Consider the following 7092-nt stretch of genomic DNA (forward strand, 5'->3'; position numbering starts at 1 on the left):
ATTTCTAGTCTGATAAAGAGGTACACACAAAAGCACCCCAGGGACCTGAAGTTCTCTTTAAAGAACGGGGTGGGGGCTGGTTAGATGGCTCAGTGGTTAAGAGCGCTGACTGCCCTTCCAAAGGTTGAGAGTTCAAATCCCAGCAACCACATGGTGGCTCACAACCATCCATAACGAAATCTGATGCCCTATTCTGGAGTGTCTGAAGACAGCTACAGTGTACTTACATATAATAAATAAATAAAATTAAAAAAAAAAAAAGAACGGGGTGATAGTAGGCCCTGGAGACTTTTCTAATGATCCTTCATCTCTGCTTGCCACTTTTTGTCCAATACAGTGTGATCACAAATATAATACAACAGTTAAACTAACAGGGCTGGAGAGATAAGAGCACTGACTGCTCTTCCAGAAGTCCCGAGTTCAATTCCCAGCAACCACACAGTGACTCACAACCATCTGTAATGGGATCCAGTGCCCTCTTCTGGTGTGTCTGAAGACAGCTACAATGTACATCAAATAAAAAGATTTTAGCTGTGTGCAATGATTCATGCCTTTGATCCCACCACTCTGAAGGCAGAGGCAGGACTACGTGTGCAAGTCTGAGACCAGCCAGAACTACAGAATGGGGTCCTGTCTAAAGCCAAACCAGACCCTTTGCCCTCTGGAATGGGTATTGGGGTGAAGAATGGGGAGGCCTGGAGAGCTGCCTCAGAGGCAGTTGCTGAGTGTTGCTATGCAAGCCTGAGGACCCAAGTTCAGATCCCCAGTAGGTATGAGTTTCCTCTGCACTGTGGAGACTGTCCTGACTGGTTCTATGTCAACTTAACACAAACTAGAGTCATCCGAAGGAAGGAGCCTCAACTGAAACAAAACAAAACAAAACCTTGCCTCCATAAGATTCATATGTAGGATATTTTCTTAATTGTGCTGATGGGGGAGGGGCCAAGCCCATTGTGGGTAGTGCCATCCCTAAGCTGGTAGTCCCTGGTTCTATAAGAAGGCAGGCTGAGCATGCCATGGGGAGCAAGCCAGTAAGCAGTAGCCCTCCTTGGTCTCTGCATCAGCTCCTGTCTCCAGGTTCCTGTCCTGACTTCCTTCAATACTAAGATACAGAAGTGTAAGCCAAATAAACCCTTCCTTCCCCAACTTGCTTTTTGGTCATGGTGTTTCATCAAAGCAGTTGAAACCCAAAGGCAGGGATGGAAAGAAAGGATTCCTGGGGATTGGCAGCTTCCAGTTTAGCTCCTGGCTCAGTAAGTGACAAACTGTGTCAAAGGAGCAGGGTAGTGAGCGACAGAACAGGATGCCCCATGTCCTCTGGCTCCTTTATGACCTCAGGTACAAGCATACCCATACGCATGTGGGCATATACCACACATATATACACCAAACTCTCTCTCTCTCTCTCTCTCTCTCTCTCTCTCTCTCTCTCTCTCACACACACACACACACACACACACACACACACACACACACACAGAGTCTTAAAAAATGAGAAAATTGCTGGGTGGTGGTGGTGCACGCCTGTAATCCCAGCACTTGGGAGGCAGAGGCAGGCAGATTTCTGAGTTCAAGGCCAGCCTGGTCTACAGAGTGAGTTCCAGGACAGCCAGGGCTACACAGAGAAACCCTGTCTCGAAAAAAACAAAACAAAACAAAACAAAACAAAAAAAGAAAAAAGAAAAAGAAAAAAGAGAGAGAGAGAGAAAATAGGAGCGTCTCCACATTATACAACTTCCCTGAGTGAGGAGAGCTGAAGGTGTGGTAGGTCTTCCAGCCTCTCATGTGACCCTTGAATGTGAAACCAGCCTGAGCTGACCTGTCTCTACTGTAGGAGTCAGCGACGGGTGAGTGTGGGCACATTTTCAGAAGACTGGTTATAACTCCCTCAGTCTTCACTTGATTCTGCCCCTTGGGAATGTGGAGGAGACAGAGGTGCTACTATGGGGGTGACCTCTCCTAGGCCCAGCTCTGGAAGCTGGAAGCTCTGGGTAGATCTGCCCTGGCACACAGGACTCTCTGCACTTGCCAGAGACAACAGAAGGCACAGATGCAGTGGGATTTGGTTGATTGGTTTTGGCTTCCTCTAGTTCCTGTCCTGCAAGATCCAAGCACACTCACTGTCTTCTTAAGTGAAGGAGAGTGAGCTTCCGGGGGTTGTTGGTTTCCAAGTGTGGGAAGACTTAGAAAGAGAGCCCAGTCTTTGGGATTTCAAACCCAACAACACACAGCTTCAGCCTTGGGGTGAAGGGCTCTTCTTAAAAGCGCTCTTCAGGTCCCTCCCTGCTCCCCACATACAGCATGCCATGCTGCTCTGTTCCCCTACCAGTTTGAATGTATCCCCCACTCTCCTGACCAAGCCAGGGTCTAGATGGTATCCCTGCGAACACAGAGGGTTCCATGGCCTGGACCTGGACATAGCCCATGACACACCATGCTGACAGGCAAGATCCTGGGTGCAGAAAGGATTCAGTCCTTCAACACCTTCTTCAGTGAGACAGTCTAGGAAACATCCCCCAGGCTGTCTTTGTGGACCTGGAGCCTGCTGTCACAGCTGTGAGGGCAGCCCATATTTCTTGCCAGCCCCGAAATCAGTGGGAAGCCCTTCTTAGGGAGAAAACACTTAGAATGCAGGTGGTCTCTTGCCAAGAACACCACCAGCCTGAAGCCTATGGCTTTTGTCTGGAAGCTGAGCGCTGGGGAGGGAGGAGCTAGGGAATTCAGGGGAGGGGGGCTGCAGACAGGGGGAGTTCCTGTGCTTTGCTAAGAGGGGGATTAGTGGCTTGTTCTGCCTAGAAACCACCAGATGTTTGAGTCAAGGGTCAGACCTGGTGTGAAGGCTTGGTATGCGGAAAGGAATGGGAAAGAATAAAAATCTTAACCTTTTTCTCCCCACTCGGACTCTGAGGATAGTGCAGCCCAAGGAGCTGGAGTTGAGAACATTCCTGACAGCCCCTTGCTTAGCTTTGACTGAAGTGGGCCCTCTAACAGGATGGACCTGTGTGAACTTGGCTGGTCCCATCTTCTCTTCTGCATCTGAAGTCCCCCAGTTTCCTGACAACTGCACCCTTCTCCCACCTTTATGAAGCTGATATTTTAGGTGTTAAACTGTGGGCTGGGCTTTCTCCTTTGTTTCTTACTCCATAGTAAAGCAAGATTATTCTGAAGACTGATTTCCTTGCCAGGCAAAATGGAGTTCTAACAATCAGAGAGAAGAGATTGTTAGAACAGGCTCTCATCTCATGTAGTCCAGGCTAGCCTCAAAATCACTATAGAGCGAGGTTGACTTTGAACTCTTGAACTTCCTGCCTCCGACTTCCATGGGCCAGAACTATAGACATACACTGCCATGCCCAGCTAGAGAATGGAGTGTTAATGGTGCCTTAGACTCCTTCTCTGTCCAATGGGAACATGGATTTAGAAGAGGGTCCACGCTGGGCAGTGGTGGCGCACACCTTTAATCCCAGCACTTGGGAGGCAGAGGCAGGTGGATTTCTGAGTTCGAGGCCAGCCTGGTCTACAGAGTGAGTTTCAGGACAGCCAGGGCTACACAGAGAAACCCTGTCTCGAACAAACAAACAAACAAACAAAAACAAACAGAAGTGGGTCCACAGAGATCGGCACATCCAGCCCTCTGCTGTGCTGTTACCCTTGAACAGAGTCATCACAGCAAAGCTTGCAGAGCCTTGGGCCCTCTCAGGAAATGAGATTAGACCCTTTTGCCTCTGTCTTTTTCCTTCCTCTCAAGATGAATTAGGAGCTGGCATTTGTGGGCAGCTCTTCCATGATCAGAGGCAACTGTGCCCACCATGACAGTGTACTATGGGGGAGGAGACCATCGATCTGGTCATGAAATGAGTCTGAAACTTGGCGCATGGAACCAGGTGGCCTTGGCATCGGCAGGAGGTCACTAGTCCTTAGCCCTCTCTTTCTGCCTTAGAAGATTACCATGAACAGGAAAAGGGAGAACCACGGACTGCATCGGTTACCGCAGACGTCATTCCGCTGTGCTATCTACCCAGCCATCCCCTAGGGGGAGCTCTGTGTCCTGCTTGGTGTTGAATTTGGGCTTGGAAGCTTGAATAGCTGGCTCTACCCAGAGTTCCACTTTTCTTGGCTGCTTCCTCGCTTGCCCAACTATCTGGTCCTAACCTTCTTTGAACTGTGATCTATGTCTATCAACCCCGCTTGTTGTTCTTGGACTCTGTAGATCCCTCCAGCTGGGAGAGCCTCCTTTAGCTCTTAAATGCTTTTCCAGTTTGCTCCTTAGTCTGAGAGTGAGGCCAGCTGGAGCCAGTTCTTCGGCTCTAGTGCTCTACCGTGATGGTGTAGACATGGTCAGCGCTGCAGTAGAAACTGGGGCCTTTGGGTTCTGTGCTCCCCCCTCAGAATGAAGGTAAAACAAAGCCTCTCCTGGGCTTTTGTTGTTGTTGTTTGTTTGTTTGTTTTTCGAGACAGGGTTTCTCTGTGTAGCCCTGGCTGTCCTGGAACTCACTCTGTAGACCAGGCTGACCTCAAACGTAGAGATCCACCTGCCTCTGCCTCTCAAGTGCTGGGATTAAAGGCATGTGCCACCGCTGCCCGACCTCCTGGGCTTCTTTCTAGATCTTTCTTATACTGTCATTATGCACATAATTGGTTGATGGATGCCTTTCTCGCCCAAGGAACACTATCAGAATTGCTAGGGTACTTGGTAAACCTGCAGGTTCTGAGGTTCCAGGGTGGGGTGGGATGGTACGATTTGTCTAGAGTCAACCATCTCACCTGTCCTGTCTAGGTCACCTGTGCCAAGAACTCCAAGCTTCCTGTATTCTTTCTTCATCTCTATAGAGGTAAAGCAAAATGACGTAAGATCCATTTGGGTGATGCTGGGAGTTTTTATATCTTCATTGGTTTGGTTATATAATTTCTATTTCTTGTGTGGTTTGGTTATATAAGTATACAGGCTTGTCAAACCATTCATTCTACGTATAAAATATAGGAGTATAAACTATACTTCAAAATCTTTACTATGTGGAAGGGAATGAAAATGTATTTAGGTAATCACTGTATGAACAGTCAAGAGTTCCCTAAGAGAGAGGGGTTCTGGACAAGGGACATGCCACCTGTATCCTTAACAGTGATGTCCCTTCTGTAGACAGACCAGTACACTGTGCCCAAGAGCTTGCTGAACTTCCAGCACCATGAGGCAGCTCAGCTTAGGTTTTAACTCCCTGCTAAAACAACCCTACCTTTATCTCAAGTAAAAAGTTGGTTTTTTTTTTTCTCTCTCTACCCAGACCCTTAAGTATCCACAGCACTTGGAGAGCCCTACAACTCCATCTTTAAGTCTCAACACAACTCTGACGTCCTTAGGCTGGATCTTCGTGGTAAACTGCAAGGCCAGCTATGACATCTGTCACTGCAGCTTGGACATTGAACTTTTGACCTACAACAGGTTCATTGGCCAGGTCATTTCTGCCATCGCCAATTCCAGGTATTTGGTGGTGCCCTCGGTGTGGACCTTTTGGAGTTCCAGGTCATTTTGGTACCCTGCCCTAGTGGCATATATATCATATATATATATATATATATATATATATATATATGTATTTTATTGGGTTCTTATATCTCTACCTCCCTTCTAATACTTATTCCACCCTGATCCCTTCTACCCAACACTAGGTAGGAGAGAAAGATGGTTAGAGGGGAAAGGGGCTGTAGGTATCTTTAAACCAACAAAATAGACGACTTCCTGCTGATTAGGGACGTTGAGTTCCTTGGGGCAAGTCTAATCTTTGTCGTCAGGATATCTCCAACTTCTTGTCAAACTTCAACAGCAGCAACCAGAAGCAGCAGCCTCTTTCCAGAGTGCCCTGGCCTTTCCTGGGGCTCTGGGATTTATTCCCTCTCCAGAGTCCCCAGCATTGAACTATCTGTAGCTGGCAAAAATCACGCCCCTGCTAGTTCACAAGGCAAAGCATAATCATGGGCTGTGAAGCAGCAGCCTCTTATCCCATACCTGGGATTAAAATGAAAACATAGTCACATAACATAACCAGGTTTTTAAAGAAACCAGAAATCGCAGTGCTCTGCCCTGGATCCAGTTTCCACTGATGACCTCTGTCCCAGCTGAGAAGGCCCACCATAAGCAGCTCTATGTCAAAGATCAGTGAGCCTTGAACTTTCTAATCAGTTGGTCAGGAACAGCGAGTACACGGCCTGCCATCTGCTCCGCCGTGGAAACTTAGTGCCTGTGAATGAGCAAGCTGCTATTGCTGCTGACAAGTCCTAGGGCAACATCCAGTTTGTAAACTGGTGTCCCACAGGGTTCAAGGCAAGTTGAAGGTGAAGAGAAAGATTAGCCCGTAACCTGTGTGGTTCCGAGGAGAAATTCCAGGAGACATAAATGCACTAGGACTGGAAAGGATAGGGCAGGTAACCCTCAATTTGTCTGAGAAGTGAGGCATATGGGCCAGAAGCCAAAGGAGTGGCTTCCTGGTTCAGATATACCAGGGCAGGACCACAATAGGGCTCACCATCTGAAGGGATTGCTTCCCACCTCCACAGTGTCTTGCTACGTAGATCACTCTAACCAGGAGCTTGAGCTTCTCCTGCCACAGCCTCCTGGATGCTGAAATTGTACATGTGCATCACACATCTGGCTCTGAGAACAATATGGGAAAGGCCTTCATCAGATTAGAGTGTGCAGAAGTCAGAAGCTTCTTGTGCTCTGCACTTGTAAAGACTGTCATTTCCTCTTGTAGTAATAAACGTATTTAATCTCCACCTTGTGACCCACCCCATTCCTAGGGTGCTGGCATAGTTTTATGGGGTTTTTACTCTAGAACAGTGGTTCTCAACCTTCCTAATGCTGCAGGCCTTTTCTATAGTTCCTCATGTTGTGGAGATCCCTGCCCCTACCCCAACCATAAAATTATTTTCATTGCTGTTTCACAACTAATTTTATTTTATTTTTTTTTTATTTTATTTATTTATTTATTTATTTTTTTGGTTTTTTCGAGACAGGGTTTCTCTGTGTAGCCCTGGCTGTCCTGGCACTCACTTTGTAGACCAGGCTGGCCTCGAACTCAGAAATCCGCCTGCCTCTGC

General features: G+C 47.6%; 1 long non-coding RNA gene across 1 annotated transcript; it reads left to right on the plus strand.

The window, feature by feature from the left end:
- The first annotated feature begins 4211 nt into the window (after positions 1-4211).
- Positions 4212-5308, plus strand: LOC115030089. Its single transcript, XR_003835714.1, has 3 exons — positions 4212-4396; positions 4778-4832; positions 5280-5308. It is a non-coding gene; the product is annotated as an uncharacterized LOC115030089 (long non-coding RNA).
- Positions 5309-7092: the final 1784 nt, after the last annotated feature.

This window comes from Mus caroli, chromosome 1 (assembly GCF_900094665.2).
Source record: "Mus caroli chromosome 1, CAROLI_EIJ_v1.1, whole genome shotgun sequence".
Taxonomy (NCBI): Eukaryota; Metazoa; Chordata; class Mammalia; order Rodentia; family Muridae; genus Mus; species Mus caroli.